Here is a 25,612-nt window from a genome sequence, read left to right as displayed (position 1 = left end):
GCCAAGAAGGAAGAGAAACAAGGCAAGCAATTCTAAAACAGAATCAATGGAGTCACTGTTTAAAGAAAAGAAAGAACTTATTCTCTTGGGAGGGTGTGAACTATTTATTCAACAATACCTGACGAGATATAAAACACACACACACACACACATCAATGCATTATTAGAAAGAACACCAGGCATATACAATGTTTTAAATTCTGATGTCTTCCTACACTTCTCCAACTTAACAACATCTGGCCCCCCAAAAAATGACATTGAGAAATGGCCACTATCAAGTGTATGCCATCTGGGGGAGAGAGGTAGGCACATGATGCTGACAGTGAAATAAAAAAAAAATTTTTTTTTAATCCTCAAATTCAACAGACTCTTACTGGAATCCTATCCAATATCTAATTTCTAAACTTGACACTCCTTAGGAGTAGTAAAGGAAGAAAGACGAAAGAAAGTAAGAAGCCCCAGGTGCAGAACAATTTAACAAAGGGTTGACAAAATATTTTATACCTTTATTTATGGACATCTTTCTTTCAAACTCCACTTTGGCTTTCTGACTTTGAAAACTGAAAAACAACTCCATGTTACCATTTTTTAAAAAAATGGACAAGCTGAACTAAGAGGATGGAGACAGGGATAAAGCAAGACCACACAAATTTGTTTATAATGAGCATGTATTACTTTGTGGACATAAACGTCTGAAAAGCACATCATCATTACCAATTACTATTTTGTGAGCACAATATATGTGATGCCCGGTTTCTTCCCTCAAGGTGCTTGTTCTCTAATGAAAAGAGTAAACTGTGGCATTTTGTGGCTGTTTACATTACCGAACCCTCATTAGGGCTTAGTCATATAATGACCACATGTGAGGTATATAATTTGCCAACTTTAGCAAAAGCTGCATTATGGGAATGAAAAAGGAGAAACAGACAAGTGGTTAATTAGAACATAACCGTGGTATAGGGTCTTTAGGCCTAATAAGCTAAAGTCCTGATGAAAAGACATATTTTTAGAAAAAGGTTATGTTTGTAAATGGAAAAAAAAGTAATTTTACGACTGATTATCTTAACTATAAGTGGGATAAACATTAAACCATTAGTAAATTTGTGATTCACACAATTACTAGTGAGATGCCTTATGCAGACTCTTTGTTATACAATCTATTTTGAATGGACACATTCATTATACTAAGAAAAATTACTATATATATTTATACAACTGCCAGTATAAACAGTGTTGATTACATCAATAGTTACCACTATGTCCTGAGCATGTGTCGACATTACTATCACAACAGCGTAATATGAAGAGAATTATGACCACAGATACTTACTGGATTTAGAGAAATAAACTACTTCTTGTTTTTTTATAAGGTAAATTCATATCAGACTTTGGCATGTAATGGGTTTCCCTCCTTTTCACTGTATCTACATTTAAATATGTCCAGTTTCTATCTCTTCTTTCCTGCCTGAATTCAGACCCTCATGCTATATCTCTCTCAAAACAGCCTCCACACTGCTCCTCCTGCCAGCAATTTCTTAACTTACGCCAAACCTTCCTTATCAATCCATTCATCACATTGCATTAGAGTGATCTTTTTGGGGAAAAAAAAGTCAGAAAATAAAGAGTCTGATCATATTCTCCCAAGACACCATGCTCATCCACTCACATACTTCTCTTTTGTGAACATGCTCTGCCCTTTCCCAATTCTGTATCTAGACACCACATTTCTCCTGTGTCTGCCAGGCAGACTCTTCATTCTTGTAGACCTGGCTCAATAGTCACCTCTCCTGTGAAGCATTCCCCTACCTCTCAGGTGTAACGATGCTTGCCTCCTGACTCATTCGGTGTATTTGGCTACATAAGAGATGTAGTAGAGGTGACTTCAGACTCATATATGCACACACGTTTTAAAAAATAGTTAGTATTACTTTAAAAACATAAATTAGGGGTGCCTGGGTGGTTCAGTCGGTTAAGCGTCCCACCTCGACTCAGGTCATCATCTCATGGTTCGTGAGATTGAGCTCCGCTTCTGGCTCTGTGCTGATGGCTCGAAGCCTGGAGGCTGCTTCAGATTCTGTGTCTCCCTCTCTCTCTGCCCCTTCCCTGCTCACACTCTCTCTCAAAAATAAATAAACATTTTGGGGCGCCTGGGTGGCGCAGTCGGTTAAGCGTCCGACTTCAGCCAGGTCACGATCTCACGGTCTGTGAGTTCGAGCCCCGCGTCAGGCTCTGGGCTGATGGCTCAGAGCCTGGAGCCTGTTTCCGATTCTGTGTCTCCCTCTCTCTCTGTCCCTCCCCCGTTCATGCTCTGTCTCTCTCTGTCCCAAAAAATAAAATAAACGTTGAAAAAAAAAAAAAAAAAAAAAAAAAAAAAATAAATAAATAAACATTTTAAAAAATTTAAAAAATAAATTAATATATTCATTGAATATAAACATTAGTATATTAATATTTTTAAGAATAATATGTAAGTGAAAGTAAAATCTTTTAGAAAGTAATTAGTTCAACAAAATAATTCTTGCTGCTTCGTTGTTCTAAAAACCATCATCCTTAGCTTCTGATACACCTAATTGAATTTCATGTGAAGATATTAACCTGCAGATTATTTGTAGACTACTAATGCTCCCAAAATGTATGTGAATTACTGTTACTAAAGAATCCAAGCAATCATAGTCCTGGTGAGGATGCTAAGCATTCATTCTTTGCCTAATTAACATTCTCATAAAATTCTAAAGCTTTCTGCTTTTAACATATGTGAAACACTCAGGAAAAAGGCACTGTACTTCATAAAATATTTTATTAGAGATCACTGAATATATCTGTGTACCTCTGAAAGGAACCAACAGTACAAGTTTCTATATATACAGTGGCCCCGCTGCCTTGGGGAGTTTTCTAGATCAATGAAAGCCTGTCTTTGCTGGTTGTCTACTAACAGCCGTTCCCCCCTCTTCCTGGTGAACATAACCTGATTTTCTTTGGGTAGCTAGCAGTATGCTTCTCAGCAGTGTGACTGGTCAATGAACAGGTAGATGATCCAGTTCTGGGAGACGAAACTAAGTGAGAGTCTGAAAACAGCCTTTGGAAAAGATTGTCTTCTCTGATCAAAAGGGCAGTGAATGCCTTCTGGCCCCTGTTTCTGCACTGGCTGCTTAGACTACTGTTGTAGGAGGAAGGTGATGCTTGAGGCTGCAGCAGTCATCGTGAGACCATGAAAGAAAACATAATTCACTGAGAAGGGAAGAATGGACTTTTCTTAATTTGGTTATAGGAATCAAAGTGCACTAATTGAAGAATTATTAATTGCCAGACTTCTTTAGGTAAGATTTTAAAATTATTATTCTTCAAGACACTTTTGATGGAGTATTCTGTACTTGTAACCAAATGAAATGCTGACATAAACGGATCCAGAAAAGACTCTGAGGATTCTAGCTTTGGTGGTCACTAGTAGTATACGAAAGGAAAATGAAGCAGGATGCCCTGGGACAGGGACTGACATTTTTGTCATATGATGTTTCTGTTGCTCACAGCATATCAGGTGGAGATGTAAAGTGAAGGGAAGAATTTGTCTCCCCAAAACATGTCACTTTGTCTAAATCAATCAAACCCATGTTACTTTGAGCTAAAGCAATCAAAACCCAGCAGATTCAGAAAAAGCTCTTTACCTTCCCCTCAAACTGCCTAAATTTACATTGGTGAAGGAGCCTACATCAGGAAGAGAATTATTACCAGAGATACCTTTGTAAGTAAGAAACTTATCTGCATAACAAGACCACCTTTGCTTTGTAAACATCTCCTCTGCCTTCCTGTGAATGGCGTTCCTCTTTGTATCCCAGAACCCCTCTCCTCCCTTTCCTTAGTGCAGGGTAAGGATAGAAGCCTCAATTACCTGGCTGCCTTTTGGTTGTCAAATATATTTTTAAATGTTTATTTATTTTGAGAGCGAGACTGGGGGCGGGGGGGAAGGAGCAGTGAGAGAGAGAGAGAGAGAGAGAGAGAGAGAGAGAGAGAGAGAGAGAGAATTCCAAGCGGACTCCACATTGTCAGTGCAGAGCCCAACAGGGGCTTGATCACATTAACTCGACTTGAGCCGAGATCAAGAGTTGGACGCTTAACCAACTGAGCCACCAGGGCCCCCCTGGTTGTCATATTTTTATGCGGCTCCTTTATGTACAAAATTTGTTTTTCTCCTGTTCATCTTTTTTTCTTAAGTTTATTTATCTATTTTGAGAGCAAGAGAGAGAGAATGTGAATGGGGAAGGGGCAGAGAGAGAGGGAGAGAATCCCAAGCAGGCTCTGTGTTGTCAGTGTGGAGTCTGACTCCAGACTCGAACCCACAAACGGCAAGATTATGACCAGAGGTGAAACCTAGAGTTGGATGCTTAACCAACTGAGCCACCCAGGAAGGCGCCCCTCTCCTGTTTATCTGTCTTATGTATCAATTTAATTATGAGACCAACCAAAGAACCTAGAAGGGAAGAAGGGAAAAATTTTCAGGCCTTAGAGTTGGCAACTGTGAAGGGACCTTCACTGTCTGAACACTGCTGGCTCTGGGGCTGTTGCAGCCAAGAAACCCTCGAGACCGGCAGAAGATTAAGAATCCTTTACCACGTCAGTCTGCCGGAACTCTGCCTGCAGGGTCTGATGGAGGCATGGGTGGTGAGAGCCCATTTCTTTTTCTCAGTTTAGATTAACAAGGGAAAATATTTGAGTTAACTTGTTCTTTGGATATAGCGACTCTGGCAAAAATTTGTTAGGAGTACCTGTTTTCCATTGATCCTTTTACTCCCAGAGATGGCCACTGTTTTTGTCTTTTATGTTTGTCGTAAGGAAGAAGACAACAGGATACAACACAGGCGGGGTCCTATAAGCCCACTGTTCAAGCAGGCCTCACATGCTGAGTTCATGTTCTTAACAGACCAGCATCTGTTTAGACAAACTTTACTGTGATTTAATAGCACATAATGTAAAGGCTATTCCTAATGGGAGCAACCACAGAAACTGGTGGGCACAGGTTGAGCACTTAACAGCTGATAGAACACTAGCCACCCAACTCCAAGATCCCATGTTAGGGTAAGTTTAGCTGGAGCTGGTTAGTCAGAATCACAGGTAACAACCTGGGCTTCCAACGGCATCTCTGTCCGACTATGCCAGCTCTCAGGAAAGTCTGTCGTAAGGTGTCCTTAAGGGGCCTGTGCTGTCTCAACCTTTATGGTCTCATTCTGGATCTTGGGAGAGCTTCATCTTTGGTAGTCTCCTTTGGGTTGCCTCCTGCGTCCACAATTAAGCCTTAAGGAGGCTTACTGCTTTGAGAGTTGCTATTTAGATTAACCTAAGATCTGGGGAACCTGGGTGGCTCAGTCGGTTAAGCATCAGACTTCAGTCCTGGTCATGATCTCACGGTCCGTGAGTTCGAGCCCCACACCAGGCTCTGTGCTGACAGCTCAGAGCCTGGAGCCTGCTTCAGATTCTGTGTCTCCCTCTCTCTCTGCCCCTCCCCTGTTCATGCTCTGCCTCTCTCTGTTTCAAAAATAAATAAACATTAAAAAAATTTATATTAACCTAAGATCTTACTCGTCATTGGTCAGATAATGGATCCTCTGACTTGGCTACATTTTAAAAGCATTTTTTTTTTTTTTTTGGACAGCTCTCATCCTGAACAATTGTTTTATTGGTACCTATAGAAAGACCACGGTGAGAAGTGAATACAAAGGAGTATTATGGGTAGTTGTAGGGACTCCCTTAATAAGATGGAAAAACAAAAATTAAAATCCACATCTAATGTAAAGTCCCCTTCTCTATCTTCTTATACAGGCCCTTATCACCAACTCCCTCTCCCTGACACTCCAGAAGATCTTTTGGGGGCGCGCCTGGGTGGCTCAGCTGGTTAAGTGTCTGACTTTAGCACAGGTCACGATCTCACGGTCTGTGGGTTCGAGCCCTGCATCGGGCTCTCTGCTGACAGCTCAGAGCCTGGAGCCTGCTTTGGATTCTGTGTCTTCCTCTCTCTCTTCCCCTCTTCCACTCACACTCTGTCTCTCTCAAAAATAAATAAACATTAAAAAAATTAAAAAAAAGATCTTTTAGATCTCTTGGCCCTGATCTAAACACCCCCTCTCAAAATCCAGCCCCACTGCTTCAGCCAATTCCCTTGGATCCCCAAACTCCTCCAACTTCCACAGAAAATCCCTCAAACATCCAGCTACCTATTTGACTTTTCTTTATAAGATTTATAGAAAACACTCCAGCCTTCTCTTTAGACCTGGGGTATACAGGTTATTCATGCAAATAAAAAAGGCAGGAAATAAATTCAGCATAAACACCAGGGATGGGTGGTAGGGCTCAAGATTCCTCCTCCTTTCCAGAGCTCGGTAATCTGACTGTCAGCTTTGGGTCTTCCTATGCAACATCCTTTGTAAATATACCCTGTACCTTCACTTCAAAAAATTCATGTCTGCTGGAAAGGAGTAGATCTTCTAAATTATGAAGTCCTTTCCCTCTCCTTTCAGAAGAGCCTACCAAATTCACAGAGGAATTGGAAAGATTCCTGGCCATTCACAACCCTACTCACAGGAGCCTCAATTGACTGCTAAGGGGTGTTCTTGTCACCCACGATTACACTGTAGGGATCAGACATGCCAGATGGCCTCCTAGGGACCCCCCCCCCCCCCCACTCCCCGACACCCTTCACAGAGGAAATAGATTACCAGAATTTCTTCCAGGCCCTCCTACAATGATCAGGGAAATGGATCAGCCAAGGCCAATGTTCAGGGGCTGACAGAACCAACAGTGAAGACCCTTCCCCCTGAAGTGAATTGATCCAACGTTGAACTGTGAACTTAGAAAGGAGGCCTTTGTTAAATACGTTAGATAGACTTTTTATTTTTTTAAGTTTATTTATTTATTTTGAGAGAGAGTGCATGTGCACGTGAGTGGGAGAGGGGCAAAGAGAGGAAGAGAGAGAATTCCAAGCAGGCTCTGCACTGTCAATGCAGAGCCCAACGTGGGTCTCAAATTTACCAACCCTGAGATCATGACCTGAGCCGAAACCAAGAGTCGGAAGCTTAATTGACTGAGCCACCCAGGCACCCTAAGTTTTTAAAGGCATACTGCATTAAACCCTGAAGTTCTAGAAATCTTTTCATTTCTTAGTTGGAAATCTGCCTCATATAAAGTTTTTTTTTTTTTAATGTTTATTTGTGAAAGAGAGAGAGAGAGAGAGAGAGCGAGCGAGCATGAGGGGGGAGGTGTAGAGAGAGAGGGAGACACAGAATCTGAAGCAGGCTCCAGGCTCTGAGCTGTCAGCATAGAGCCCCACGTGGAGTTCCAACTCAGGAACCATGAGATCATGACCTGAGTAGAAGTCGGACACTTAACCAACTGAGCCACCCACGCACCCCAAGAAGCAAATTTAATTGGATGGGCTGGTCAGTCCCTTGACATTTAGGATACAACCCAGTTTTTTGAGGAATTAGAAATCTCTTGTCTTGCAAAATTTTACAAAACCAGGAATGTGACTCTAGAAACAATTCAAAGCTCACTTATCCTTAGGAATTCCCAAACTTCTTCTGTTCACTCAAAATGCTTGTGGATATTGTACAAGATCAAGACATTAAAAACAGAATTGTCTTGGGGTGCCTGGGTGGCTCCGTTGAGTGTCCAAGTCTTGATTTTGGCTCAAGTCATGATCCCAGGGTTGTGGGATCGAGCCCTGCTATTGGGCTCTGCACTAAGCATGGACCCTGTGTAGGATTCATTCTTTCTTTCTTTCTTTCTTTCTTTCTTTCTTTCTTTCTTTCTTTCTCTCTCTCTCTCTCTCTCTCTCTTTCTTTCTCTCTCTCTCTCTCTTTCTCTCTCTCCCTCTCTCTCTCTCTTTCTTTCTTTCTTTCTCTCTCTCTCTTTCTTTCTCTCTCTCTCTCTCTCTCTCTCTCTCTCTCTCTCTCTCTTTCTTTCTTTCTCTCTCCCCCCTCTCCCCTGCTAGTGCGCATGCTCTTTCTCTTTAAAAACAAAAAAAACAACCCACAAAAAACAATAAAACAGAATTGTCTTGAACTTAAGGAAAGGAAAAATTTTAAAACTTCTGATAAAAAACAAATCTGCCCCTAGATTCCACCTTGGATAAAATTTGGACATTTTTTCTGTGCCTTCTTTTTTTTCAAAGTTTATTTATTTATTTTGAGAGAGAGACAGAGACAGCATGAGTGGGGAATGGGCAGAGAGAGAAGGAGAGAGAGAATCCCAAGCAGGCTCCGCACTGTCAGCACAGAGCCTGATGCAGGGCTTGAACTCATGAATCCTGAGATCAGGATCTGAGCAAAACGTTGGATACTTAACCATTTGACCAAAGGAGCCATCCAGGTGTCCCTCTGTGCCTCTGTGATGTAGATTTTCTACCTCATCTCCTCTGGGACCTAATAGCCATTCTTTAAAAGGCAAATTTTATGGACATGCTTCTCATTAAAAGAAACAAAAAGGCAGGAGGAGGTCTTTGAAAATTAGGCAAATGAAAAAATCCTGTACATCCTCTCTACAAATATTTGTAAAAAGCTTTAGCCATCTAAGGTAAACGTAATTAATTCCAACTGCCAAAACAAAATTTGAATCCAACTGTTCTTTTATACACTAGTGAGTTTTGTATTGTTGTACCTGACTCATGGCTAAAATTCTAAAACAAAAGCTGTAAGTCTCTGCATCTGCCTATATGTTTATGTTGGTCTATACATACGTGTGTGTGTTATATTGTGTGCTATTTTTTTGTCTCTGAAGGTTATTGCCAAAATTAATATTGCAAAGAGCTTTATTTAACTGGCTTAAAACTAAGCACTTATAAATGAAATATTCTGTAAAGGTCTCAGGAATATAACTGAAACTAACCCAAATGTTTTTCAGGTTCATATGATCTGAAAATATTAGGTAGCAAAGCTAATTTAAGTTCATTGATTTAATTAAAATAGACATGTCCTTAGTATTATCAACACCGAATATAATATAGGTATACAACTTTTATTCTGCCTGAGTTTACTAGTCAAATAAGTTTATGTTAGATCACTCACAAAAATTTGTCAGCAAGAGAAATAGTCTGGAATGACGGCAGACTTTGTTTAATGTCTCATGAAGTTTCTGTGAGTAGTTTAAACAGAATTGTTGGGAGTAAGTGATTTAGACAGATATATGTGGGGTAAGAGTTTTTAGGTGAACTTTCTAACAATAATTACGTTTTCTGGTATGTATGCTTAAAACCAGCTTTCCAAATCTCTTTGTTAACTTGAAACTTTAAAGTTTTGCTAAGTTAAATTAAGTGGTGTGAAGTTCATGAACTGTCTAGATCATCTCCAAATAGACAAAATACTGAACACTAATTTCTGAACATAGGTTTTTGGTTTCCTTATTATAGAGAAACTAAAGATAAATTTGGGTTACTAAACATGTCTTGTTTCATACTGAAAAGACTGCACTAGTAAAAAGGAGCACGTGCTTCTAGAAATCATGAAATGTATTCATAAATTTTATTCATAAATTAAAAAAAAAACAGTAAGGGAAACCTCTGTATGCAAAGAAAGTAGTATATGTTTTTGACTAACAAAATGGCATGAGGTATGGACATTAGTTTGTAGAGGGAAGGAAAGTAAATCTGTCCTAAAATAAAACTGGTTATTTCAGAATGGGAAAGAAGAGAATAAGGGACAGAATGGTATAGAAAATTGGCAAGAGAGAAAGAAAAAGAGGATTTTACCTTGTGCATTCAAGCTGGTGGAAGTTGAACTGTTATAAGAGTTTTTCAAATGAGCTTTAATATCAACAGTATACTTATGTAAAACTAAAACCTAATTTTCTTTCATCTGGACAAAGCTTTCCTGGAGTTATGGGTCTACTCCTCGTAAGAGACTGTGAAGGATTTTTCTTTAACTTTTAAGTATTCTGCCTAGAAAGCAAAGATTCTATGTCTTATCAAAATAATTTCCTTTGCTTCATTTGTCTGAATTAGATCTTTGATTACTTAGGAAACTGAATCTTCTCAATGTCAAAAGAGCTAAGTTTTGCTAACACCTATGTAACCTTTTGTGCTTGCCTTTGTAATCTTTTATTATCATTTTGGTTAAATAACTAAGTATTGTTTCATAATGATATGTGATCCTTAGTCAAATGTCCAAAACTTTTGATATTTTTGACAAACTTCCCCAAATCAAATTCTAAATGAAGTCTTTTTGACTTTAAACTAACTTTGGGATTTTTCAGAGCAACCCTGGAACATCTCAAAAGATATGCTCTCTCTCTTTATAAAAATATAGAGAGCTATTAAACTAATTAGGTTTAGTTGATATGTTAAATTACATGGGAAGGATTGTCAAATCAAAAGCAATACAGTATATTGTTTGTATAGGTATGTAAGTATTCCAGAAATTGTGTAAAATTCCTAAAATTTTGATAGTTTTTGGGATATTGTTTTCAGTTATATAATTCTAGTTACTAAGCAAATTTCCTTGTCAACTGCATTATAATGAACTTTCATTAGATCTCTAACCATTTGAGTTTTTTGTAATTTATAGAAAGTTATTGTTTTATTCTGATACTTTTGCAAAAGTGTTTCACATTCAAGGAGATTCATGGAAAGGATTCTGTCGAGCACAGGTTTCAGATAACTTTAAGATCATAAAAGTGAACAGGGTAAGAATTTCCAGAATTAATCAAAAATTACACTCAGGTAGAACAAAAATTAATTCTGGGACTGAATGAACTGAAGAGGGAGATTATAACTTTTATGACATTTTGTCTGAAACACTACTGGTTCTTTAAGGTTTTGTTTTTCCAGATTCGAGGGAACCTTTTCTCTTAAGCTAACTATGACTCACAGCAATTTGGTAAAGTGTACCTTTACGAACAAAGATGAAAGAATTTTTCTCCCTATCTGATCCCTCCAGAATTTGGAAACTCAGTATTCTCATTTTTCATGGCAATATTTATTATGTAGTTATTTGCATAAGTGCAATCAGAATCCGTTCTCTTTGTAACAGAACACAACTGGAAGCACTGGTAGTATCATCAAGGTTTTGACTAGAATGTCAGATTTGAGAATGGACATAGACTCAGATTTGACCAGACAGCTTTAAGGAACGAAGTCTGACTTTGTGGAGCCCCCTGGGAAAAAAATAACTTAATACCTAGGCTTCATTGTTTTTGATAGCCTAACCATATGAGTAAGGAAGGTCACTTCCTGGCAGGTACAGGAACCTCAGAATACTTAGGAATGTGAGAAGAGAGGAATTCACCCAGATCAATAGGTATTGATGGCAATACTTTGTCTGAGGGCAAGACCTTGGCTTGGCTTCCTAGCCTCAAGATGTTTTTGGAAGTTCAATCGGAGATTCCTCATGAAAAGTTCCAAAACAGCAGATTTAAAGACCCTATATGATCAATTGCTATTCTTGATGCACTTATGTAACTAATCAGGCCGAAGTTACTGAAATGAGACTTAGTTTGCAAACAAATTAGTTTTACCATGATTATCTTTGGTAGAAATGGCAGCAATTTCAGAGAGAAAAATTATGTTTGTACCTTTATAGACATTAGATTTTAGTGCATTGTTTTTGAAGTTTGTTTTCTACCTGTAAACTGGACTGGATCCTGAATTCTTCTAGTTCTCTCCAATATCTGGCTATGCCTCTCCAAACTACTGTTTTCAATTTTCTCTCATCTTTTGAGTTGGAATCACTAAGAACTAAAACTGTCCTTTTTCCTGAAGTCCTACAAACTGAAGCTAGACAACTTAATTTAAACTTCAGAGAAACTGTCATAATAGCTCATGTTAGACAATCTTCTTTGTGCCTGTTGCTGTATGGGCTACTCAAAGTTTCCCAGGAGACCTAATGATATGATCAGAGACATTCCAACTGCAAACCAGGAATATTTATCAGACTGCCACTCCCTGCCCTCACTCCATCTTAAGATGCTTCAAGTCTGACATCTAGAAATCTTCTCAACTGGAAGTTCTCAGGGTTGGGTTAATAATTTGCTCTAGCCATTAACTTTTGTTTTCTTTTTGTTTCTATAGAAATGCCTCTCATTAATTACCTGATTGCTTGCACGATGTAGGCCTAACTTTGGGAGCCCAGCTGCACCACCACCTTCTGAAATGAGATAACTGTTTAACTGAAATGACCTCTTCTCAAGACAGACTGGTTTAGTGAGATATGGAGCAATCTATCAACTTAACTTCTGGACCATGACACTTCTTACTTGACATTTCAAAGGTGGGACTGAAGGGCTGCAAAATTTGTCACCCCAAAACATGTCACTTTGGCATGAGGATCGTTTTGAGCTAAAGGCAATCAAAACCCAGTAGATTCAGGAAAAGCTCTTTACCCTCTCCTCAAATGCCTAAATTTACACTGGAGAGGGAGCCTGAATCAGGAAGAGAGCTATCACCAAAGATACCTTTTTACCTAAGAAACTCATCTGCATAAGAGTACTTTTTCCTTTCTAAACATCTCCTCTGCCTCCTGTCAATGGTCTTCCTCTCTTTTGTATCCCTGGACCCCTACCCCTTTTCCTTAGCTCAGGATAATTATATATGCTTCAATTCCCTGGTTGCCTTTTGGGTCTCGTATTTGTATTGGGCTCCTGTATACATGAAGTTGGTCTGTTCTTTTTCCTGTTAATCTGTCTTATATATGAATGTAATTATTAGACTAGCCAAAGAACCTAGAAAGGGAGAAGGGAAAATGTTTCCACCCCTTACAGAATGGGAAAGCGGGGCTGAGGTCTGACAGGTGGGAGGGGACATTTCTGCATAGAGATAGGAGTTAAAGCCATAACCCAAGTGAGATCTGAGGATGGACTGAGGTGTGAACGTTTAGGATGTTTTCTTAGTGGGCAGGAGGGGCAGGAAGAGCAGGAAAAGGGGATCACCAAAGACACTCCAAAAAGACAAAGCAGAGTTCAATCATATTCCATTAAGAAGAGAGAAGGAGAACTGAAATCCTTTTGAGGAACAATTTGGCACTATCAGACTCTGAAATGGGCATACCCATTAAACCAATGAAACACCACCACACACCTACCAGAAGGGCCAAGATTCAAAACACTGACACTACCAAATGTTGGTGAGGATGTGGAACAACAGGAAGTCCTGTTCACTGCTGGGGGATAGGAGGAGATGTGATGGGACAGCCACTTTAAAAGACAGTTGGCAGTTTCTTATAAACATTTAAAAAAGGGGAAAATGTGCATACTCTTCATCTTTCGTCTTGGTAATGCCATTTCTTGTAACTTACCCTACAAAAAGGTTAGTATTTGGTCAAAAAGATATATGCCCAAGGACGCACACTGCAGCCACACAACAAGAAATCACCGCGAGGTTCATCCTAGGAGACTGGGTGAAAACTGTTAGGCACATTTACATAGTGAAGGTAAGAGAAAAATAAACAGCCTACAGTGTTAGATATGGAAAAATGCACAAGATACATTAAATCAACAAAAGACCCTGCAGAGACAAACAAAAATCATTGTGTATGTATTGTCTCCACACACCTATGATTGCATACAAATAGAAAAAGGTGTGAAACTTCATTCACCAAACTGTTAACAGTAGCTTTTTGGGGAAGAAACATTACTGAGGAGTTTCCTTCTTTTTTTATCTATCTGGAATTTTTGAACTTTAAAATAACTGTAGCAATTAAAAAAGAATGTAGACTTAAAAAATGGATTAAGGAAGGATAAGGGTTTAGAGGAGGGTTCTGACTCATGCATACAAATGCCACAAAGACAATGCAGAGGAAATGGCAGAAAATGCCTCTGGATTTGGTGAACTATCTCTACAAATACAGTGGGCCCTCCTTATCTGTGGTTTTGCCTTCTGTGGTTTCAGTTACCTGTGGTCAACCATGGTCTGGAAGCAGACGATCTTTCTGAAGTATTGTCAGAAGGTCAACAGAAGCCTAATGCTACGTCATAGCCATTCACTTCACTTCATCTCACCACAAAGGCATTTTATCACTTCACATTGTCACAAACAAAAAGAAAAAGGGTGAATAGAGTACAATAAACTATTGAGAGAGAAACCATGTTCATGTAACTTCTGTCACAGTATATTATTGTAATTGTTCTACTTTATTATTAGTTATTGTTGTTAATTTCTTAGCATGCCTAATTCAGACATTTAACTTTATCATAGGTATGTATATATAGGAAAAAACATAGTAAATATGGGGTTTGGCACTATCTGCATTTTCAGACATCCACTGGGGGTCTTAGAACATATCTTCTGTGGATAAGGCAGGGATAACTGTAATGCTAATTCTCCCTCTAAAAAAATGTCTCCCAATATCAAATTTCTAAAAATAAAACTAGAGAGCAAATGGATGATATAAATATCAGAAGTTTAAAGCAACTGATGAATATAATACTTTTATTAAATATTGCATGACTAATAGTAATACTACACTCACAAACTGGGAAAATAAGAGATACAGGAGTGCTGAGTCGAAGGGGCACATGCACCCCAGTATTTACTGCAGCACTATCAAAAATAGCCAAACTATGGAAAGAGCCCAAATGTCTACCAACTGATGAATGGATAAAGAAGATGTGTGTGTGTATATATATATATATATATATATATATATATATATATATATAAACAATGGAATATTACTTGACAATGAAAAAGAATCAAGTCTTTCCTTTCACAACAACGTGGATGGAACTGGAGGGAATTATGCTAAGTGAAATAAGTCAGTCAGAGAAAGATATATGATTTCACTCATATGTGGAATTTGAGAAACTGAACAGATGATCATAGGGGAAGGGAAGGAAAAAAAGATACAAATAGAGAGGGAGGCAAACCATAAGAGACTCTTAAATACAGAGAACAAACTGAGGGTTGATGGGGGCAGGGGAATGGGGAAAATGGGTGATGGGCATTGAGGAGACCACTTGTTGGGAGGAGCACTGGGTATTGTATGTAAGTGACAAATCACGGGAATCTACTCCTGAAAGCCAAGACTACCCTGTATGTTAGCTAAGTTGACAATAAATAAATGAAAAAAAATTTTTTTGGTGGAAAAAAACTGGAAAAATTTGATGCCTTAAAAACAGGAGCACATAAACTACCAATGAGAAAGAACCTTGAGGGAAAATACAAACTGGATGACATTCTAGGCATGGTACCAGCAACATGCACTTGCATGTGGCATTTCAGACGTATGTCCTAAAATCAAGGAGTCCTTTTAGGTATAAAAGTAGAATGACGGATATTCTAGACAAATACTATATTTTGGCTTGCTATAAAATTACTAAAGAAAGTACACACTTGAAGTTTTACTAGCTTCAAATGGATTGATTATTCAATCTTGTCAAAATCTTAAATGCTATGCTACATTTTTAACCTCAACTTGCTAGTAAAAGGCATGAGAGTGGCCAATTTGTGTTTGGGTAAAAGAAGAACATGTGAGTTTCTTTCTTCCTGGACTCAACACTTACACTCACAATGGATCCTTTTGGCTGTTGTTAACTACCTTTGTACATACCCCCAGTAAGACACTGGGTGGCCAGACAGAATAAGAAGCTTTACAAAATATGTATAATCCTGATATGGTTGTAAAAATGCAAATGTAAAGTACTTGATTATTTATCTATTTTACACATTAGGGTTTTTTTTTTTTAAGTTAACACACTTTTCTTAAAGCTATGTTTTAGAACACAAGATTTGGTTATTACTGTAACTCCATTAAAACATTTTCCCCAATTTAAATTCTTACTGATAAATTAGCTGTTTAACATGAAAAATGGCTAGTACTGGAAAAAGCATCATTGAGATCTAGCATACTCTGCTAACACCTAACCAACTAATTACTAGTCATGAATCTGAGGAAAAGAAATCAAGTCTTGGTTTTCCAAAATACCAGGGAAATATGAACACAAGGTTTTTAGCAATGAAAGTGGTCAATGAAACAACTTTGGTTTCTGGTGCTGTAATTTCAAAACGGATACTGATACAGATGCAGAAATGTAATACCTTTCAGGGAAGCTGTTTAGAGGAAGCCTCTCTTCCCAAACTCACTCAGTACCCCCAATGCAGCCTCCCTCCACTCCTCTACTCAGAAACCTCTTATTTCATAAGACACACTCTCTCTCTCTCCCTCTCTCTCTCTCTCTCTCTCTCTCTCTCTCTCTCTCCATTCACAGAGCAGTACCATGTACCTGTGTGTTGTTAGCCAAGTGCTGAAATGGACTTATATTAGAGGCAAATCAAATGTGCACAGAGAAGCAATGGCTAGCTTTATGCTACAGAGTGAAGCTGACTTCAAAAAAGGAGATGGCATTTGCATAGAGTCTTAAAGAATGAGCAGGAGTTTGTTAGGCTGAGAAGGGAAAGGCAATTTAAGCAGAGAGAATGTCTAAGGCACGGAGGCACAAAATCTAATGGCATGTTGTCTCATGCAGGAGGAAAGAGGTCTGAAGTGGCAAGATCACAAGGGTGTGTGGATGTGTTTGGCGTGGGTGAGACAGCAGGGATGGAGAGAAAAGTTAGGAACGGACTGTTGCATTCCAGAGCTCAGAATATTCAGACTTTTTAACCTGTGGGCAATGGGGGAGTCGATGACAATTTTTACTCCTTCATCTCCTCAAGCCTGCTGGCTTCCCACAGTTGGTCCATGCTACGTAGCCACTCCCACGGCTCCTTTCTATAAGCCAGTCTTGTCTTTCCAGGAAAAAGAACATCTGCTTTTTCGGACTGTAGCCCTGATCTTTCATCCACTCCGGAGGAGTGGGATTTTATAGTCATCTAAAGAAATTTTCATGCATACATGTGAAGAGGATCATTTTTGGAATTTCATATTCTTCATAGTAACTTTTCCCATCCTTTAGAGAGTTTTAATTGTAATTTTTGTATCTGCTTTTTCTAAACTAGTAAAAGCTAGTTTTCTGGAACTAGGTTACAGACAGACTTTGGCCCATTTAACAAGGTCAGACTGTTTATTCTTGACAGAATTCTTTCCCACTGTAAAAAGGTACTTTTAAATGCCACATTCCAAGAGCGGTGCCAGTAAGCCACTGAAGCATATTTTCCCACAAGAACTGATACCATGTGCAGTCCCCACCTCACTGAAATCACCCAGCGTTACATAAGGTACAGATAGTATTCAATGTCACTGTGAAATCGATCAACTGAAGTCTCCCAGCAAGTATTTAGAGCTTCCCTACATTTCATAGCATTGTAACCTTTAAAAAAGTAATTAACCAATATGAAAATGAGAAAGAGGGAAGGGAAGGGTAGCTTTAGAAATTAAAAAACAAAATTTAAGATGGAAGAAGAATAGAAACCTTGTACCCAAACCTAGAAGGAGTAGAGATTCTTCTCCTTGATTTTGGGGCTTTTATGGCTGAGCTGTTAAATTTACAGCCCCACTTTTAGATTCTGCCAACCTTCAAAATAAATATATGAGCAGCGCTAAAGTAAATTCTCCTACGCTTTCCCTTGCTTTCTTTTGGATGCTTCGCTGAGACTTGAAGGTAGATTATTCCTCCACAGCCAACTGTAAAGTTTAACATTCAAATTTATGAGGGATTTAAAAATCATCAGTATCCGTACAGATGTCGGGGCAACGATGTCATTCAAACTCTGTGCTTCAATCCCTTAGAGGAAAGGAAAACAGAAAGCGGGAGCAGTAAGAGGGAACAGCTCAGCAACCTGAAGAGCATCATCTAGAAACCAATTTGGCATATCAGCAATAAGGTCAATAAAATATGAAAGAAAATCCATCATTATAAAGCAATCATATAAAAGTCTGAGCTTCACTTTTGGAAAGACCTATATACAGATTAACAGAAACATGGACCTAATCTCAAGAACCCAAGTAGACTAAATAAAATAACTAAAAGAAAACTACAATGCAGACATATCAACCTTTCCCCATAACATCATGGTTCCTCCAAAGATCCCAAAAGATCTTAATTTTTAATTAAAACATAGCATGCAGAAAATGTAAGTGCACAAGGTGGGGAGGTGCATGAAAGTTTATGATATTGAAGAAGTAGGGATGAAGGACAATGATTATCTGAAGGTTAGCAATGACTGCCCAGACAGACATTCAAAGTATAAGTGCAAGTGGAATTGTTTTACTTCCTCAGAGCTCAAATTGCTATCAGGGAGTGACGCAGGCAACTGGGAAGATTAGCTGAAAGTTGTGTCTAAACCAACAAAACAAAACAAAACAAACATTTAGATGCTTTATAAACACAAACACAAAACCTTGTAACTGATGATGCAGTGACCCCAGCAGCAACATGGAAAATGCCGAGTTGGAAATTCATTCATTGATTCATTGGTGAAAGCAGGGAACTGGGAAAGAATGTTCAAAGAGTAAGTGAGAAATTTGGTGTTTTTGGATGACAGGGAATATACGTTTATGTGTACTGGGGTGGTCTCTCAGCAGCAGGACAGAAGGGTAGGTTGGGGCTACACTACAAAAAAATCTTTGCATGCCATGCTACTGAGTTGGAATTCATTCTTTAGGCACTGAAGAATCATGAGGATTCATTTCATTCCTTCATCGTGTATTTATCGAGTGCCCACCATGGGCCAGGAAGGTACTGTGGGGAATACTCAAATAGTGTAAGGTTTGGATTCAGGGAATAAAAATGGATACATTAACAGAAGTTCAATAACATATCTCAGCGTAGGAACTTATACCATGAGACCTGCCAAAGTCCAAGCAAAATGAAGATACTACTGCTTTTCCCTTCCTTATCTGGAAGTAAGTAGCAACATTTGTAAAACACAAGAAAGCTCACATATCCAAAGAATATGTGAAATAGGATGTAAAAATGCAAGTTATAGAAACACTGTTTTATATTCAATTCTAAGGATTTTGTCTTCTACTCCTTTGGATGAACATTAACACACCTGAGTTAGGCAAATATAGGGGAGTGAAATTATCTCATTAAATACAATTTCCTGGACAAGCCCCTAACCAACCAAAGAAGGCACATGCCCATAAAAATGTTAAACAGAACTTTTTCTATCTTCTGGATCCCTGACAAACCCTTTGTCTGCAAAAAACCTTTCTAAAAGCACTCCATCTTGCCAGGCTTAGACAATACTTGGTGTTTACACTCAGACTTGGCCTCAAGTTCTGAGATCTGAATGGCATCACACAGGGTGTCTATAGAAGGTCATATAAAAACCTAGGTGACAAGCAGATCCTGTCTTTATGGTACCTCGATAGGACACGGTGGCCAAACAGATGTATGGAATCAAAGAACATCCTGTCCTTTCTTCGAGTAAAACACCCGCCAGGCAATAGCATTACAGTTAAACCGTTTTCATCCAGAACTAATTGGCAACAGTGACCACTTATGAAGAAGCTAGATAGAATTAGGTGAGTCAGATGAAGGACTATCTTTTATAAATGAGGAAAGCAGTCATTCAGTTAACTTCACAAGTATACGTGGTGCAGTTAAATACCCACATGTACACACCCACAGCAGCTTTCTTTACAGTATGGAATACATTATCTTTTTACATGGGAGAAATTCTCACAGTGGTCATCAATGCTTGCCTTCACTACGGAGGCAGAGTTAACCTCTAAGATGGTAACTCAAAATGTTTTATTACCACTGAGAATGTGCAAATGAAAGATCTGGATGGGTTTTCATGTTTGTTTTGGCTCTAGCATTTTCCACGTACCCAGCCCTGGGAATCCTAAAGAAAACGTGTCCTGTTCCCAGCTCTGTGCACTGCCCCATTGTGTTCCACTTCCCTCACTGGTGAAAGTGAAAACGAAACCGGCACAAACACTCCATTGTTAACTATGAAATATGTACTGGCAACTGGAAATTTTCACAAAACAGACCTGGTTGTGTCATGGCAAGGGGATGTCGAGTGGGGAGGGAATTACAGGAGCCTTTCCGGCTTCAGAGGTTTGTCCTGCACTTTCGCTGAGGTGCTGAGGCGACAGGGCTTTGGGTTTTTTCCATTATACTCGATTCATGCTCTTCGTTTGATTTACTCAGTATGCACTGGCAGCATTTGCAGGCTTCTGTGGGAGTAACTCGGCTGCCCAAGCTGAGGCACAAACCTTGCCAGGTCTCCATAGTAAATACAACACGCACGAAGAGGAAACAAGCATAAACAATATACTTTCTCCTGTAAAAGATGATACTGTTCTCCTATCTCTGGTCCTGCTTCACTGTGTCAGCCTAGTGGTACCCACTTGCTGCTGGAAAGTGAACTACTCCAAGCATCAACAGAGAAAACGAGTGCAGATTGCGTGATGTGCACATCCACGGGGCCTGCATCCAGGCAGGTTCCGACAGGAGACCCTCCAAGCATCTCACATTCTGGCAGGGGTGAGCAGGGAGAGCTTCCCTGACCCCAGCCTGTGAGGGCTCCTGAGACACAGGGCCTGATAGAAGCGTGTTCCTTTCCTTTAGTGCACTTTGGTTTCTAACTATACATCCCTTTGTGTGACTATGTGATGAAGATCTGTCTCCTCATTTTGATGATGGGCTCCAGGAGAGCAAAGACCGTGCCCATTTCTAGTCCCCATCATCTTTGAGGTTCATGGACAATGCTTGGCACGTGGAAAGTCATCAGTAATTATTTGTTGACTGAATGTTACAACTCCATTTCATTACTCTTCTCCCTTAGGCTTATCAAAGGTTTCTGAATCTGCAAGATTCCTTCAGTATTTACCGAATGCTACCAAACTAGGGGGAGAGTAGGGAACCATGTATTGCTGGAGGCCAAGAATGGGTTGTAAGCAATTCCAATTTTTGTAATACTTGTGGTAGTAAATAGATGAATGATCATCAGTAAGTTCCACATAAAAAAAACAAAACAGGGGCGCCTGGGTGGCGCAGTCGGTTAAGCGTCCGACTTCAGCCAGGTCACGATCTCGCGGTCCGTGAGTTCGAGCCCCGCGTCAGGCTCTGGGCTGATGGCTCGGAGCCTGGAGCCTGTTTCCGATTCTGTGTCTCCCTCTCTCTCTGCCCCTCCCCCGTTCATGCTCTGTCTCTCTCTGTCCCAAAAATAAATAAAAAACGTTGAAAAAAAAATTAAAAAAAAAAAAAAAAAAAAAACCCAAGTGAATTCTTCCAATTTGTAGAGCTGTCAAAGAAAGGTCTTCCCATGTTTATTATTTACTTGTTGTCACTGGTGATTTCTGGAGTGGAAGATGTTTTCAGAACACAAGTGTCTCTTAATAGGACAGATGATATGGAAAAACAGACCTTTGGAGAAGGGGAATATAATTCAGCTTAGTGAGAATGTCATTAAGTCACTAAAAAGACGGAAAACTTGCTTACTCTTCCATTACAGTACAATGTGGATTTTTTTTCTCCAGACTATGTGTACTACACACAGGCATTTGGGGGAAAAATGCTAATTGTACCTTTTGTGTAAGGGTTGGATAAAGGCCCTCCAAATATACTGTCCAAATGAGCTGTAAGACTGTTCACTGCAGAGCAGGAACTGGTTTATGGCAGGCCATTCCTGGACTTTATCTCAGCATGTGAAAAGTTAGAGACGGTAAAAGGAATGACCTCATTTTAAGGCGCAGTCTTGTCTCTATCCATGGGCAGATTTCTCGTGACTGTCCTAGGGAGTGACTGGCTCGTTATAACTGTCTGGGTGTTCTGGCAATTACATCTGGATATAAACACATCAACACTGGCATTGCTCTGGATGGCCCTTGACATAGTCTGATGTACAGCGAGTGCAGCACGGCATGTCACTGTTGCGACTATGCATCTGTGTGATTTTAAGGGGGTGGACACCCACAGGACCGAATCAAGAGAATGCTTGGTGCTTCCTAAGCAACGATACATTTACAAGATGTTCCAGTCTGCACAAGTGCAGCAGAAGTTTTATTCTGAGGTCTGCATAGAAAGTAAGTTAGCCAGGAGGTGTAAGTTCATGCCTCCCTTTATGCCTCTACCCTGTGTCTAAATGTGGCATGACCTAGTTGTTTTTTAATTACAATGTTAACAAAACTTAAAATACATTTTAGAAAACAGACTATTGGGACACTTGTGGAATCTCTGGATGCCCTTTGCAGACCCAATAATTCCACAGAAAATAGTCTGATGTCCCCTGAAGTATTGGAGCCTATGGTGTGAAGAGGAAGGGAAAGGGGATGGTAGGTAAGAGCCAGAATATAGATGTTAGAATTCCCCAAGCTATTTACAATCTATCTGGTGAATTCAGACTTAACCTGGCCACAAACGGCCTGCACAGTGTCAGTTTCCTTACTTCCAAAATGAGATGGTTGATAAAGAGTTCTCCAAACACTGGATCTAATAGCAGTGGTGTCACCCTGCATGATGTATGATCCAATTTAGAAAAAAACATAGTAAAGATTTTGCATCATAGAGATATGAAGACTGCTCCTTCCCTGAGCCATTGCTCACCGTGCTTCAAGATTATCATAGTCATCCTCGGGCTAGTGGTGGTGTCCTAGGTTCTGCTTCTCAGACTCCCTGTCAGACCTGCCTGCACAATCATGGATGATCATTGGCTGAGTGGTTGCTCTCCATTTCTCTTTGATCTTGACAGACAAAAATGAGGTGCACCGTACAATGCATCTGACATGGGAAGTACTTAGAAATGGCAAGTTTAGAATGACTCTAAATATAATTTTAGCTAGCCTTGCAGTCATTTTACTGAATAAGCACATAGTCTTGAAACACTTCTGTCACCGAGATCATAGAACCACAAGAGTCATGATTCTTGCGTGCATTACTTATGTGCAATGGAAAGAACCTTCCCCTACTCTCTTCGGTTTCCCACACAGGCAATATTTCAAGACAGGTCACAGAAGTTGATTTTCACGGTTTCAGAGAAATTGCTGCTAAAAAGAACCCATGTCAGGTGGCAAGTGTAATGGGCCCTCCCGCTGTTTGCAGACCCAGATCCTTCTTGGACCACAAGGGGTCTCAGGCACATATTTACGGACACTCCAATCCAAACGTCCACACTCTGCCCGTATGACTGCGAACCGTTGCTTCTGACTTGGGTGAACACACAAGTGGTGCAATCTGCTCTCAGGAGTTAGGACCTGAGGCAAGTCCATGCAGTTCTCTGTCAGTCAGGGAATTCCAATGCCCTGAGCGAGGCAACAGAGGGTCAGGGGTCTCAGGCTCTAGCTGGAATATGCCTTGCACCTTGGAATCCACGCTCCATGAATGGAGGCCTGGCTGGAGAGGGGCCAGTGCAGGCTCCTCTAATGTATGAGAGGGGTGACTGAATGGCTGAGTCAGTTAAGCGTCCGGATCTTGACTTCGGCTCAGATCATGATCTCATGGTTCATGAGTTGGAGCCCCACACGGGGCTCCGCACTGACAGCACGGAGCCTGCTTGGGATTTTCTCTCTCCCTCTCTCTCTGTCTGCCCCTCTTCTGCTTGAATGCTCTTGCTTTCTCTCTCAAAATAAACAAACATTAAGTAAAAATAAAGTATGAGATCCAGGCCAGGGGCCTCTCTTGCCTGAGTCTAAGGTATCCATGGTAGCCATTCACATCTTAATTCTATAACCTTTGAATAAATAGGTATAAACACCGTTTCTCTGTATGGGTACACGTGCACGTCTGATTGTATACTGAGCAGCAAGTATCCAATACTCTCTAAAGACATCTGAGTGTCATGCTGGAGGCATCCCAGTAAAGTCAGGCATCTAAAGGACAATTAACCCTCCCCTATCAGATGAAGACAAGCTTCATCATTTTTTATACACCCTAAGTTATGCACCACCTACAGCTACAACTATGGGCCAGACTTATAACAATTGTCCTAAATTTCTACCTCTAAGGCTAATTCCTTCAAGGAGCTTACAGCCTGATATAGCAGACTCCCAAAATAATTACAAACAAAACAGAAAGCAGTATTATGAAGGACATTAATAAGATGTTACTCTGGAAACACTGAGGGACGAAGGTGGGATTGATTTCTGTAGGGAGTGCCAGAAGGGGACATTTGAGTCAGGGTTTGGAAGATGACTAATAGATAAGCACTTCTCATGGCTGTTAGATGTCAGTTTCGAATCAGTTAACTTGTAATTCCTTTAACATTCCACAGATTAAGTTGATTCCCAGGTCCGGTATGACATAGCCCACTAAAAAATGTGTATTTCCAGGAAGTGGAGTGCAGTCTTTTTCTCTTCAAGAAATTCTAAAAATAAATACCAGTTCAGTCTGAAAAATTGTGCTTCTAAGTCTTTATACATCGCCATTTGTACGTAAACTACATGCATCACGATACTAAGTGGATTTTCCCTAAATCGAAAAACACAAAACAATGGGAAAAGTTTTAAATGCAGTGACCTTTAGGAATCATAAGCTTTATTACTGGCATGAAATTCCAGCTATCTTTCTTGCAAAAAAAGTCAAATCTGTTCCCAGTGTCTTTCCTGGTTGCTAGTATTTTTTACTTTATGTCACTATAAGAAATAGAGTATGCAGTACAAACTAGACACTGAAAAATCAGGTATTTATGACTGCCTTTCCCTTTTTCTCTATGAAATAATTTGTCTACATTTTCCTGTCTGAACATATCCACTGTCAGCAAGAATGGAATGTTAATTGATATTACGCACAAGCTGGGCTATCATTCCTCAAATTTAATAAGCAAAAAAGAAACAAAAACAAAACAAAACCAACTGAGTTTCCTGTTTTTATTTGTGATTTTTTGTGCCCATTTGGGGGTGATCAAAATAAAGCGTCTGTCTCAGTTATGGCTCATCTTTCCCTCAATTAATGTACCTAAGATCAGTGCCTTCTATCTGCTACCTCTGATGACCACAGGGATCACAAAGCCTATTTAAGCTTTTCCTCAGGGACTGCAACTACATTCTAAGGAAGCAGCCTACCTAACCCTTCCCAGTGAGGAAACACACATACTCAGCATTTCTGCTGTGATTATGTAAGAATACAAGGGCTCCCTTGACCCAGCCCAAAGCTGAGGCATATCCTTTAAATACCATCTTGTGCCTTGTCTTCTCAAAAGTGATGGGCAAAGAGAAAACAAGTATGATTTCTCTTTTAACAATGGTGACACACTCCAAGGAATCCTCTATAAAGTACACAATGTTGTGAAAGGACGTGGTCTTAAGTGTCCAGGTTGTAGTATCCATATTTTGGAGGTAGGAAATGGAATACTTTTGTAAACTGAATGTTGTTCTAAGACAAATTCTCTCTCTTAGAAAATTTCCAACTCCCCTGCTGTTTATTTCTCAGTTGAGGCATTACTGGAATTTCAGTAAACAATTCTTTGGTAGGCAGAATAGCAGCCTCCTTGTGGCCACTGCCATTCCCCAAGTCATTAAGATGACCAAAGATGCTGCCATCCATTTCTCAGCTGTGCCCTCCACCCAGGGCAGTGCTGCCCCTGACTGAGAATCACTTCGAGGCTAAAGATGGACCAGGTGAAAAATGACATACTGACCCAAGAGGATTCCTTTTCTTAAGGCTTAATCTAATGCCTTGAGGGCAATTTTTATAGTGTTCACGGATCCCAAGGGATGCTCAGCATCAAACTCCTATCCCAAATAAGCGGCACAGTAAAGGGACATTCCTTGGCTTTCTGTATCTCTGCATGAATTCACTGTATATAAAATAGGTC

The 25,612-nt window shown here is 39.8% G+C and overlaps 1 protein-coding gene across 2 annotated transcripts in view; it reads right to left on the bottom strand.

Moving 5' to 3' along the window:
• Positions 1-25,612, bottom strand: part of CDK6 (cyclin dependent kinase 6) — a 256,008-nt gene that overhangs the window by 111,808 nt on the left and 118,588 nt on the right. The window lies entirely within an intron of this gene.

This window comes from Neofelis nebulosa, chromosome 4 (genome assembly GCF_028018385.1).
Source record: "Neofelis nebulosa isolate mNeoNeb1 chromosome 4, mNeoNeb1.pri, whole genome shotgun sequence".
NCBI lineage: Eukaryota > Metazoa > Chordata > Mammalia > Carnivora > Felidae > Neofelis > Neofelis nebulosa.
The sequence above is the reverse complement of the archived record's forward strand: the minus strand, read 5'-3'. Positions and strand labels throughout refer to the sequence as shown.